Source organism: Lissotriton helveticus, chromosome 6 (genome assembly GCF_964261635.1).
Source record: "Lissotriton helveticus chromosome 6, aLisHel1.1, whole genome shotgun sequence".
Lineage (NCBI taxonomy): Eukaryota > Metazoa > Chordata > Amphibia > Caudata > Salamandridae > Lissotriton > Lissotriton helveticus.
The window spans coordinates 373,756,501-373,771,048 of record NC_136067.1 but is presented as its reverse complement, the minus strand read 5'-3'; positions in this window follow the sequence as shown (position 1 = coordinate 373,771,048).

Below are 14,548 nucleotides of genomic sequence, written 5' to 3'. Positions count from 1 at the left end.
TTTGGATCTACACTATGGACAACATGAAATTCAGCCTTGCTTTATTTAATGCAGAGACAATTGTACTATATGTCTTCAGATTTTGTTAGAGGATGTGAGAAAAAGTATTCCTCGATGTCTGTCCTGACTACTGCCTTCGATCTACACTGTGGACAGCAGGGTTCACAGCTTGAATTCAGCTTTGGATCTACACTACGGACAGCATTGAATTTAGCATTGCTTTATTAAATGCAGAGACAATTGTACTATATGTCTTCAGATTTTGTTAAAGGATGTGACATAAAGCATTCCTCGATGTCTGTCCTGACTACTGCCTTTGATCTACACTGCGGACAGCAGGGTTCACCACTTGAATTCAACTTTGGATCTACACTACGGACAGCATTGAATTTAGCAATGCTTTATTTAATGTAGAAACAATTGTACTATATGTCTTCAGAATTTGGTGAAGGATGTGACAAAAAGTATTCTTTGATGTCTGTGCTGACTCTGCCTTTGATCTACACTGCGGACAGCAGGGTTCACAACTTGAATTCAGCTTTGCATCTACACTACGGAAATAGGAAATTGAACCTTGATTTAATTAATGCAGAGACAATTGTACTATATGTCTTCAGATTTTGTTAAAGAATGTGACAAAAAGTATTCTTTGATGTTTGTGCTGACTACTGCCTTCGATCTACACTGCGGACAGCAGCATTTGCAACTTGAATGCAGCTTTGCAACTACACTACGGACAGTAGGGAAGTCAGCCTTGATTTATTAAATGCAGAGACAATTGTACTGTATGTCTTCAGATTTTGTTAAAATAAGTGACAAAAAGTATTCGTCGATATCTGTGCTGACTATTGTCTTCGATGTACACTGCGGACAGCAGGGTTCACCACTTGAATTCAGCTTTGGATCTACACTACGGACAGCATGAAATTCAGCCTTGCTTTATTTAATGAAGAGACAATTGTACTATATGTCTTCAGATTTTGTTAAAGGACGTGACAAAGAATATTCCTCAGTGTCTGTGCTGACTACTGCCTTCGATCTACATTGTGAGGGCTCACGATTCAGGTGGAAAGGCGATTACACATGACGCATTCCAGTAGGCAAGAGACATTGTACCAGTGTGACCCGCCCAAACCACGAATCATCGCAGGGTGCGCACATGCTAAGTTCTTCAGATACCACTAACTCACTGCACCACAAGTAATCTCCACATGACGTTAATAAGACAGAATTCACTAGGCAAAAAACATTGTTCCCAGTGCGGCCTGCCTGAACCTTGCATCATCGCAAGTTACGTACACGCTCAGTGCCAAAGGTACTACTAACTCAGTGCACCATAGGTCATCACCACGTGGCGGTATTCAGACAGAATTCAACAGACAAAAGACATTCGTCCGAATGCGCCCCCCCTGGACCACGCATTATTGCAGGGTACGTACAAGCTCAGTGCCAAAGATACCACTAACTCAGTGCACCATAAATCATCGCAAAGAAGAGTGAACAGTTTTATGTCAGCAATGAGGCATACTATCACTTTTAAATCGAATTGATGCAGAATTCAATAGACAAAAGACATTACTCCAAGTACTGTGCCCCCCGACCACGCATCATCGCAGGGTATGTAAACGCTGAGCACCAAAGGTAATACTAACTCAGAGTACCATAAATCATCACCACGTAGCCTTATTAAGGCAGAGTTCAGTAGGCAAAAGACATTGCTACCAGTGCGGCTTGGCTGGAGCACGCATCATCGCAGGCTCCACAGAACCTTGTTGCTTCAGGTGCCACTAACTCAGTGCACCACTTATCATCGCTGGCTGCAGACAAGCTAAATTACCAATACTGTGCAGCTCTACTCAATGCCACGTGCCGTGGGCTCTTGCTAGCCGCTGCCTTCTGCCTACACTGCGGTCATCAGAGCTCACAATTAAATACACTCTTGATTCATTATTTGCAGAGTGCAGTACCAAACTCAGTATAATGTCCCTCAAACCTACACAATATCCCTTTACTATCCTTCCTTCAGGAACTTCTTTTATATCAGTTATAGCTTTAGTTCAATAACAAAATTTACTCTGCAAGTCCAAAGGAACACTGAATAACAGTGCGGACAGCACAGGTCACAATTTGAATAATTGCCCTGAAACCTACATATTCCGACAATGTATTCCATATATGTTTCGTCTTTTATTTGAATCATGATTACAGATGATGCAGTCCAGTAGGCAACAGACAATGCTTCCAGTGCAGCCCGTTCGGATCACACATCATCGCAGGGTGAGCACACGCTGAGCACCAGACGTACCACTAACTTAGTACACCATAAATAATCACCACATGGCCTTATTAAGGCAAAATTCAGTAGGCAAAAAACATTGTTACCTGTGCGGTCTGCCTGGACCATACATCATCACAGGCCCCACACAAACTGCCCTAACCTCAGTGCACCACAACTCATGAACCCTTTACGATAGAATCTTCTGTGTATTATTTCACATGTAGTGCTTCTACCTTTGTACAGCAGAAGTCATAAACCATTTATGATGGAATATCTGTTTATGATATGATGATTACTATTGTACTTGTTACCAACATCAACGTAATAAAATGGAGTTGAGCACATGTGCCCGTACCCACTTCAACTATCTATCTTTGTCTGTGTATTCATTATATTTGGAAAATGCTGCCCCTGGGCCCTACCACATTATATTGTGCTGTAAACAGCGTATGCAACCATCTTACCTCTGGCAGTAACAAAAACTTTGGTTATATAACTTTCTCCCGCTCATTTTACAAATACAAATGTAGAAACTGGATCATTACAATACTGCAAGCAAAGTGTATAGTAAATTTATAAGTGTGTGCAATTGCTCAAGTCTTTTTTCTTTTGCAGCATATTTATATAGCGCAAAGTCGACCCAAAACTATTTCAGCGGTTTACATGAGCACCGTATTTACAGTACATTTTCAGGCATGTGGTGATTATGTGATTTGTCTACAATAACAGGATGTGGACGCGACTCCGAGACTCGAACACTGATTTCCAGCACCAAGTTCGACAGTATACCCGAATGACCACATAAGTATATATATTAGCTGCCCTTCATGTGCCAAAAACTGCAACCTAAAGCTTTCATAGCCCTGTATTGCTACAGCTACAACACTCCACTGAATGTACAACAAACATTCATATTCGCAGAAATGCGTCATGTCCACCATCTGTTATGTGTGAAACTATGAATGAATATAGGGTCAGCGATACCCCGTACCTTCCATGTTGTGGGACTTCACAGACATGGTGACAGCGTAACTATAACACGAACACCTGAATCACTTGATTTCTCAAATAGCTCACAACAGAGCCAAGCCCATATCTCTGGAGTCATTGTTCACAATGTCGCGCAGCATACGTCAGGCAAGCCCACTCTGGTTACGCTTACAGGAAAGCACAACAATGCTACATAGCCCAGATTTTCATTCTAGTGATCTGCTAGTTACAGGTCTAGTTCTCAGAACGGCACACACACTTCCTAATGGCTGGTATATGCCCACACCACACCCGTCCAGCACAGACGTCACAAGACACGTGACCATACCTATAAAAAAGACCGGGTGCACGTGCTCTACGACATTTTAGAGTAACTCCCATTATAAGCGCTGTGATGGCCCATCCTTGTAGTTTGCACGCCTCATGTAGGCCCAAACCAACGAGCACGAGGGCCCACCACTACGTGCGTGGCTTCTTTGTTCACTGAGTTAGTGGTACCAGAAGGACTAAGGGGGGTAAGCAACCTGCGAAGATGATGGGTGCACGAGTATGTGCTTAGCCATAGTGATATCAAGACTCCAAATGTGAGACTTCTTGGTGGCAGAGCGGGACTGCATGATGTAGAAGGTGCTCTGTCCGCAAAAAGGTGAGCAGTGAGGCCTGGGTACTCACCGGAGGGAGCAGATGCGATACAGCAGACTGGATACAAAAAGGTGACGCAGCGATTTAGGCGTACACAGTCCTACATACTCTATCTTATTGCATTTTTTTTTCAATAGCAGAAAAGTGTTTATAGTCGGTCAAATGTCCATCCCTTCCACATGCATAGCGAAGTAGATGAGTATTCATTCTTTTATACAATGCACCCTTAAACTTACCATCTTATTTTGACAACCTTTCCTTTCTCAATTCATTTAGGACTCGCGCCTCCGTTGCTGTGCGCAGTACAACTCGTGCCTTCGTTGTAGTGCACAGCACTGCTCACACAGCGCAAGACATTTTCTATGTGAAAAAATGGGGATATGAACCTAACCTACGAATCGCACACACTTGTGCGTGTCTGTTTCCTTCTGTGCTAAACCATTGGCGAGCGACTTATTCTAAAAGACTGCACGCAATTGGCCAAAGGCGGCCGCATTGCTCCGTCCATGGCCTATTGGTATCTATTATGCGCTTGCTGCACCTAATAGACTCCAATAGCACATGAGGTTTCAATTATCATGCCCAGACACGGGCGTGATGATTGAAACCACGTGTATGGCTGTGCAACCCTTGTTTTCTATAACCGGATGGAAAACATTACTACTCTACTAATTGTTCATAAATCGAAGCCCATGAAACAAGTTGGAACCGTACAAATGGTTGTATTTTTAAAGGGGGAGGGAAGGTGTGTGAATGGGCGATATTATTCTACTCCACATTAAGATAGTGGCAACTATCTTTCTTCTACTTTCTTTTAGATGTGGAGCTTCAGGGTGCACTATGTTCTGGCACGAGGTGGAAGACACACCGGTGACATAAAGGTGAGCTGCGAATATTCTTGTCCGAGTCACTCTCTCACTCGATCTCTTCCTCTCTCCTTTTATGAGCCAATGATGCACAATCTTATCTTCCTTTTTATCTAACAGGTTGTGTTTCACAAATTGGCGTCCCCCTCACCTGAAAGCTCAATGTTTGAGGAATCTGCGATGATACGTGGCTATCGTAACAACGGCTAAGAAGGTTGCTTCGACACGTGGTGGACCCTATTTGAAACACGCCGGTGGCACAAGGAGAGCAGAGAAGCTTCTTTCCGAAGCAACGAGAAGTCACCTCTGGGCGGGGAGAGTGGATAGTGTAGAGCAACTTGAGTGCGTAGGAATGTACAATCACCTCTGGGAAGTGGGATTGGATAGGTTGCAACAGTCTGGGTGCGCAGGAATGGGCACTCACCTCCGGACACTGGGAGTGGATGGGGTGCAGCAGTGTGGGTGAGCAGTAATGAGAACTCACTGCTATGCAGTGGGAGTGCAGGGGGAATAGCACCCTGGGAGTAAAAGAGCGCACAGACACCTCCTTGTAGTGGGAGTTTATGTAATACAGTAGCCTGGGTGTGCAAAGGCGTAACGCAGAAATATACGTGTGCAGTTGTATGTACTATGCAATTACTAATTTTATACTATCTTTCAGATCACTAAACTTGAGGGTGCACTATAACCCTAAGTATGGGCGGATCTGCAGTCCGCAAAATTCATGCGAAATTGCAAACAAATCTGCGAATTTGCGGATTTTCCCGTGAACTCGCGGATTTTTTTTAGATTTGCACTCTACTCAACTGGAGTACTCTACTGGCTAATCAGTAAGTGCTACCTCGTTGGGTAAATGTATAGTGCTTTTCCTACACTGCAGCTGTGTAAAGGGCCAGAAGATTTGTCTCCACTGACCATGTGTGCCTGTAGCTTTGCCACTGCGCCAAAAGGCGCCGAGGTCCCTTGAGTGAGCTGTCCATCATAGTTGGGAAAGGGCGGGAAGACGTTTGATACCGCTAGTGTGTGGTGCGGGGCTTCTATGCGTGTCAACATGCCTCTTGTGTATAAAGCATCAGAGAGCGAGCAGGGCAGCAGGTGAGGAGAAAGCAGCCTCCTGGTCACAGGAACTACACGGGGATTGCGCTCGAGAAACTCATGGATTCAAAGACCTCCCTCGAGTATTACAGCTAATTTTCGATGGCAGATATGAGGTTAAAGCACACTTGCCCAGCCTCGAACGTGCTCACTAATGTTTTAGGCTGATTAAAACGTTACTGAATTTGAGATTCAACTTGGGCACCTGCCTTATATCTGTAAGTGCTTCCTGTTGAGGTTTAATTTTTGTGACAGGAGCCTGCCCTGCATAGTTATCCTCGAAGATGCAACCATTTTGTGCAATACCTCTACTCAACTGGAGTACTTTCTACTAGCTAATCAGTAAGTGCTACCTCGTTGGGTAAATGTATAGTGCTTTTCCTACACTGCATCTGCCTAAAGGGCCAGAAAATGTGCCTCCAGTGACCCTGTTTGCCTGTAACTTTGCCACCGCGCCAAAAGGCGCTGAGGTCCCTTGAGTGAGCTGTCCATCAAAGTTGGGAAAGGGCGGGAAGACGTTTGATACCGCTAGTGTGTGGTGCGGGGCTTCTATGCGTGTCAACATGCCTCTTGTGAATAAAGGGCCAGAGAGCAAGTAGAGAAGCAGGTGAGGAGAAAGCAGCCTCCTGGTCACAGGAACTACACGGGGATTGCGCTTGAGAAACTCATGGATGCAAAGACCTCCCTCGATTATTACAGCTAATTTTCGATGGCAGATATGAGGTTAAAGCACACTTGCCCAGCCTCGGCCGTGCTCACTAATGTTTTGGGCGGATTAAAACGTTACTGAATTTGAGCTTCAACTTGGGCACCTGCTTTATATCTGTAAGTGCTTCCTGTTGAGGTTTAATTTTTGTGACAGGAACCTCGTGCCAGAATGAATCCTGCCCTGCATAGTTATCCACGAAGATGCCACCGTTTTGTGCAATACCTCTACTCAACTGGAGTACTTTCTACTGGCTAATCAGTAAGTGCTACCTCGTTGGGTAAATATATAGTGCTTTTCCTACACTGCCTCTGCCTAAAGGGCCAGAGAATTTGCCTCCAGTGACCCTGTGTGCCTGTAACTTTGCCAAGGCGCTGAGGTCCCTTGAGTGAGCTGTCCATCATAGTTGGGAAAGGGCGGGAAGACGTTTGATACCGCTAGTGTGTGGTGCAGGGCTTCTATGCGTGTCAACATGTCTCTTGTGTATAAAGGGACAGAGAGCGAGCAGGGCAGCAGATGAGGAGAAAGCAGCCCCCTGGTCACAGGAACTACACGGGGGTTGCGCTCGAGAAACTCATGGATGCAAAGACCTCCCTCAAGTATTACAGCTAATTTTCAATGGCAGATATGGGGTTAAAGCACACTTGCCCAGCCTCGACAGTGCTCACTAATGTTTTGTGCTGATTAAAATGTTATTGAATTTGAGCTTCAACTCGGGCACCTGCTTTATTTATATCTGTAAGTGCTTCCTGTTGAGGTTTAATTTTTGGCCCACAGGAAGCACTTACAGAGTTAAGGCAGGTGCCCAAGTTGAAGCTAACGTTGTAACCATTTTAGAATGGCGTCGGCAAGCTGCCAGAGTTGAAGTTGCATTTCAATTTTTGGCTTTTTTTTTTTTAATGCGGCAAAATGGCCCTTGTTAATATGCCCTCAAGTTTGCTATGACAGAGCGGGAACCTCGACTCCCGCTCTGCCATACCAAACAGCAGTGTCCCAGGGGTCGGCTCCCCGAGACACAGCAGGAGCCGATTCTGGGGAGTGGTGTTCCCCAGGGCCCTCGACTGCTCATGAATGGGGGCCACGTGACCCCCCTCCCACAATTTGAAAAGCCCCGGAGGGTGGTGATCCCTGGACCTTTGAGCCCCTCACCCATTTTTTTTAAAAAAGTCCCAAAGAGTAGCGGTCCCCGGGGCTGGAGAGGGCCTGTAAGTCCCCCTACCCAAGTATTTTACTGGGGGAGTACCTTTGAGCCCCCCCACCCGTTTATTTTGTTGCAACGAGGGATGGCAGTACCCAGGCTACAGGGCCCCTCTGGACCCCTATCAAATTTAATATTTTAGATCCCGGGATTTGGCACCCCCGTTAGCTAATTTTTAAACAAGCACTGGAGCCCGGCTTTGCTTTTATTTTTTTTACGGCAGATCCATGCACCCTGCGCACATTTCTCCATTTAAAAAAAATATACAATGTTTTGGGGACCCCCTAAGCAGGTCTAGAGGGTCAAGATATTTCTAACCTGCCCCCTTTATGTGTTTTGAACACTTGTTCCACTAATTTCTAGACCCTTGCTTCTATCGAGGCACAAAATGGCTGCCAACACTTCCTGGTTTCTAATGTTGACAACCACTTGACAACCAATTAGCATTTAGCGCGTGATCAGGATGGTGCGCTTAGGGTTCGTTCAGGATGCGCGGATCCACAGCGGCAATAGATATATATGTACTTTTAATTGTGATTTTCTCAGGAACTACTGAACAGATTTACACCATTTAAGCAAAAGGCACGAGTCTGAACCAAGGACTACTGCTTTGCCAAATTTGATGTAATTCCATTTAGCAGTTCGGGCTGTAGCCGCGATGATCGGTTCCTAAGGAAAATTGCATGGACTCACTTTTTTATCTGACCCGCTTCACGAATCACCCCAAAACTTTCAGGATAGGACCGGACCGGAGCGTCCCACTAGTTTTGAAAATTTCGCAAAGATTCGTAAACCGGCACCAAAGTTATTCCAAATAGAATGTTGCGGATTTCCTATGGAAAATAGGTCCTAACTATAACTACCTACTGGCCATCGCCAGTAGGCAATAATGTATATATACATATATATATATATATATATATATATATATCACCAAAGAACACCTCCGACAGGGGAGCCCCCGACCCTTCAGGGCGGCCTCTTCAGCCGGGCACGGAGATTCCCGGTCCTTCAATTCCCAAACATGAAGCACCACGCAAGAAGCGCCACAAGAGAGGCCCGTTTCAATGAACAGAGAGCATTTATTCAAGCTTTAAGCACAGCAATCCTGATATCCCAACTAGTTTCGGCACATCGAGCCTTGGTCACGGGCAGGAAGTGAAATCATAGTGTCTGTGCCTGCATTTATATAACGTTTGCGGTCACCTGACTGTTCGTGGCATACAGCTCCCAGAATGCACCATTTCATGCGGGTAAGTACTGGAAAAGTTCGGTATGTCAGCAGTTAGCAAAATGCACTGTTCTGCGCCCAGGTACATGCTGTGTAATGAATGAATCCAGTCCAAGTGGTGAACAGGCAGGGTTCCTCTAACAAGCATAATGCTGCATGTCAAACTGCTTGTTTTCGATGTCTCCGTCATGTGAACGATTGGAAAGGGAAGTCACCCCCATCCAAATCCCTTCCAGCGCTGCCGTTCGTATTACACAGTGGTATTTCCTGCAGTAGGTCTAGCGGCAGCGTGTGGGTCATGCTCCCTCATTTGAACATCACCAAAGAACACCTCCGACAGGGGAGCCCCCGACCCTTCAGGGCGGCCTCTTCAGCCGGGCACGGAGATTCCCGGTCCTTCAATTCCCAAACATGAAGCACCACGCAAGAAGCGCCACAAGAGAGGCCCGTTTCAATGAACAGAGAGCATTTATTCAAGCTTTAAGCACAGCAATCCTGATATCCCAACTAGTTTCGGCACATCGAGCCTTGGTCACGGGCAGGAAGTGAAATCATAGTGTCTGTGCCTGCATTTATATAACGTTTGCGGTCACCTGACTGTTCGTGGCATACAGCTCCCAGAATGCACCATTTCATGCGGGTAAGTACTGGAAAAGTTCGGTATGTCAGCAGTTAGCAAAATGCACTGTTCTGCGCCCAGGTACATGCTGTGTAATGAATGAATCCAGTCCAAGTGGTGAACAGGCAGGGTTCCTCTAACAAGCATAATGCTGCATGTCAAACTGCTTGTTTTCGATGTCTCCGTCATGTGAACGATTGGAAAGGGAAGTCACCCCCATCCAAATCCCTTCCAGCGCTGCCGTTCGTATTACACAGTGGTATTTCCTGCAGTAGGTCTAGCGGCAGCGTGTGGGTCATGCTCCCTCATTTGAACATCACCAAAGAACACCTCCGACAGGGGAGCCCCCGACCCTTCAGGGCGGCCTCTTCAGCCGGGCACGGAGATTCCCGGTCCTTCAATTCCCAAACATGAAGCACCACGCAAGAAGCGCCACAAGAGAGGCCCGTTTCAATGAACAGAGAGCATTTATTCAAGCTTTAAGCACAGCAATCCTGATATCCCAACTAGTTTCGGCACATCGAGCCTTGGTCACGGGCAGGAAGTGAAATCATAGTGTCTGTGCCTGCATTTATATAACGTTTGCGGTCACCTGACTGTTCGTGGCATACAGCTCCCAGAATGCACCATTTCATGCGGGTAAGTACTGGAAAAGTTCGGTATGTCAGCAGTTAGCAAAATGCACTGTTCTGCGCCCAGGTACATGCTGTGTAATGAATGAATCCAGTCCAAGTGGTGAACAGGCAGGGTTCCTCTAACAAGCATAATGCTGCATGTCAAACTGCTTGTTTTCGATGTCTCCGTCATGTGAACGATTGGAAAGGGAAGTCACCCCCATCCAAATCCCTTCCAGCGCTGCCGTTCGTATTACACAGTGGTATTTCCTGCAGTAGGTCTAGCGGCAGCGTGTGGGTCATGCTCCCTCATTTGAACATCACCAAAGAACACCTCCGACAGGGGAGCCCCCGACCCTTCAGGGCGGCCTCTTCAGCCGGGCACGGAGATTCCCGGTCCTTCAATTCCCAAACATGAAGCACCACGCAAGAAGCGCCACAAGAGAGGCCCGTTTCAATGAACAGAGAGCATTTATTCAAGCTTTAAGCACAGCAATCCTGATATCCCAACTAGTTTCGGCACATCGAGCCTTGGTCACGGGCAGGAAGTGAAATCATAGTGTCTGTGCCTGCATTTATATAACGTTTGCGGTCACCTGACTGTTCGTGGCATACAGCTCCCAGAATGCACCATTTCATGCGGGTAAGTACTGGAAAAGTTCGGTATGTCAGCAGTTAGCAAAATGCACTGTTCTGCGCCCAGGTACATGCTGTGTAATGAATGAATCCAGTCCAAGTGGTGAACAGGCAGGGTTCCTCTAACAAGCATAATGCTGCATGTCAAACTGCTTGTTTTCGATGTCTCCGTCATGTGAACGATTGGAAAGGGAAGTCACCCCCATCCAAATCCCTTCCAGCGCTGCCGTTCGTATTACACAGTGGTATTTCCTGCAGTAGGTCTAGCGGCAGCGTGTGGGTCATGCTCCCTCATTTGAACATCACCAAAGAACACCTCCGACAGGGGAGCCCCCGACCCTTCAGGGCGGCCTCTTCAGCCGGGCACGGAGATTCCCGGTCCTTCAATTCCCAAACATGAAGCACCACGCAAGAAGCGCCACAAGAGAGGCCCGTTTCAATGAACAGAGAGCATTTATTCAAGCTTTAAGCACAGCAATCCTGATATCCCAACTAGTTTCGGCACATCGAGCCTTGGTCACGGGCAGGAAGTGAAATCATAGTGTCTGTGCCTGCATTTATATAACGTTTGCGGTCACCTGACTGTTCGTGGCATACAGCTCCCAGAATGCACCATTTCATGCGGGTAAGTACTGGAAAAGGGGGTGACTTCCCTTTCCAATCGTTCACATGACGGAGACATCGAAAACAAGCAGTTTGACATGCAGCATTATGCTTGTTAGAGGAACCCTGCCTGTTCACCACTTGGACTGGATTCATTCATTACACAGCATGTACCTGGGCGCAGAACAGTGCATTTTGCTAACTGCTGACATACCGAACTTTTCCAGTACTTACCCGCATGAAATGGTGCATTCTGGGAGCTGTATGCCACGAACAGTCAGGTGACCGCAAACGTTATATAAATGCAGGCACAGACACTATGATTTCACTTCCTGCCCGTGACCAAGGCTCGATGTGCCGAAACTAGTTGGGATATCAGGATTGCTGTGCTTAAAGCTTGAATAAATGCTCTCTGTTCATTGAAACGGGCCTCTCTTGTGGCGCTTCTTGCGTGGTGCTTCATGTTTGGGAATTGAAGGACCGGGAATCTCCGTGCCCGGCTGAAGAGGCCGCCCTGAAGGGTCGGGGGCTCCCCTGTCGGAGGTGTTCTTTGGTGATGTTCAAATGAGGGAGCATGACCCACACGCTGCCGCTAGACCTACTGCAGGAAATACCACTGTGTAATACGAACGGCAGCGCTGGAAGGGATTTGGATGGGGGTGACTTCCCTTTCCAATCGTTCACATGACGGAGACATCGAAAACAAGCAGTTTGACATGCAGCATTATGCTTGTTAGAGGAACCCTGCCTGTTCACCACTTGGACTGGATTCATTCATTACACAGCATGTACCTGGGCGCAGAACAGTGCATTTTGCTAACTGCTGACATACCGAACTTTTCCAGTACTTACCCGCATGAAATGGTGCATTCTGGGAGCTGTATGCCACGAACAGTCAGGTGACCGCAAACGTTATATAAATGCAGGCACAGACACTATGATTTCACTTCCTGCCCGTGACCAAGGCTCGATGTGCCGAAACTAGTTGGGATATCAGGATTGCTGTGCTTAAAGCTTGAATAAATGCTCTCTGTTCATTGAAACGGGCCTCTCTTGTGGCGCTTCTTGCGTGGTGCTTCATGTTTGGGAATTGAAGGACCGGGAATCTCCGTGCCCGGCTGAAGAGGCCGCCCTGAAGGGTCGGGGGCTCCCCTGTCGGAGGTGTTCTTTGGTGATGTTCAAATGAGGGAGCATGACCCACACGCTGCCGCTAGACCTACTGCAGGAAATACCACTGTGTAATACGAACGGCAGCGCTGGAAGGGATTTGGATGGGGGTGACTTCCCTTTCCAATCGTTCACATGACGGAGACATCGAAAACAAGCAGTTTGACATGCAGCATTATGCTTGTTAGAGGAACCCTGCCTGTTCACCACTTGGACTGGATTCATTCATTACACAGCATGTACCTGGGCGCAGAACAGTGCATTTTGCTAACTGCTGACATACCGAACTTTTCCAGTACTTACCCGCATGAAATGGTGCATTCTGGGAGCTGTATGCCACGAACAGTCAGGTGACCGCAAACGTTATATAAATGCAGGCACAGACACTATGATTTCACTTCCTGCCCGTGACCAAGGCTCGATGTGCCGAAACTAGTTGGGATATCAGGATTGCTGTGCTTAAAGCTTGAATAAATGCTCTCTGTTCATTGAAACGGGCCTCTCTTGTGGCGCTTCTTGCGTGGTGCTTCATGTTTGGGAATTGAAGGACCGGGAATCTCCGTGCCCGGCTGAAGAGGCCGCCCTGAAGGGTCGGGGGCTCCCCTGTCGGAGGTGTTCTTTGGTGATGTTCAAATGAGGGAGCATGACCCACACGCTGCCGCTAGACCTACTGCAGGAAATACCACTGTGTAATACGAACGGCAGCGCTGGAAGGGATTTGGATGGGGGTGACTTCCCTTTCCAATCGTTCACATGACGGAGACATCGAAAACAAGCAGTTTGACATGCAGCATTATGCTTGTTAGAGGAACCCTGCCTGTTCACCACTTGGACTGGATTCATTCATTACACAGCATGTACCTGGGCGCAGAACAGTGCATTTTGCTAACTGCTGACATACCGAACTTTTCCAGTACTTACCCGCATGAAATGGTGCATTCTGGGAGCTGTATGCCACGAACAGTCAGGTGACCGCAAACGTTATATAAATGCAGGCACAGACACTATGATTTCACTTCCTGCCCGTGACCAAGGCTCGATGTGCCGAAACTAGTTGGGATATCAGGATTGCTGTGCTTAAAGCTTGAATAAATGCTCTCTGTTCATTGAAACGGGCCTCTCTTGTGGCGCTTCTTGCGTGGTGCTTCATGTTTGGGAATTGAAGGACCGGGAATCTCCGTGCCCGGCTGAAGAGGCCGCCCTGAAGGGTCGGGGGCTCCCCTGTCGGAGGTGTTCTTTGGTGATGTTCAAATGAGGGAGCATGACCCACACGCTGCCGCTAGACCTACTGCAGGAAATACCACTGTGTAATACGAACGGCAGCGCTGGAAGGGATTTGGATGGGGGTGACTTCCCTTTCCAATCGTTCACATGACGGAGACATCGAAAACAAGCAGTTTGACATGCAGCATTATGCTTGTTAGAGGAACCCTGCCTGTTCACCACTTGGACTGGATTCATTCATTACACAGCATGTACCTGGGCGCAGAACAGTGCATTTTGCTAACTGCTGACATACCGAACTTTTCCAGTACTTACCCGCATGAAATGGTGCATTCTGGGAGCTGTATGCCACGAACAGTCAGGTGACCGCAAACGTTATATAAATGCAGGCACAGACACTATGATTTCACTTCCTGCCCGTGACCAAGGCTCGATGTGCCGAAACTAGTTGGGATATCAGGATTGCTGTGCTTAAAGCTTGAATAAATGCTCTCTGTTCATTGAAACGGGCCTCTCTTGTGGCGCTTCTTGCGTGGTGCTTCATGTTTGGGAATTGAAGGACCGGGAATCTCCGTGCCCGGCTGAAGAGGCCGCCCTGAAGGGTCGGGGGCTCCCCTGTCGGAGGTGTTCTTTGGTGATGTTCAAATGAGGGAGCATGACCCACACGCTGCCGCTAGAC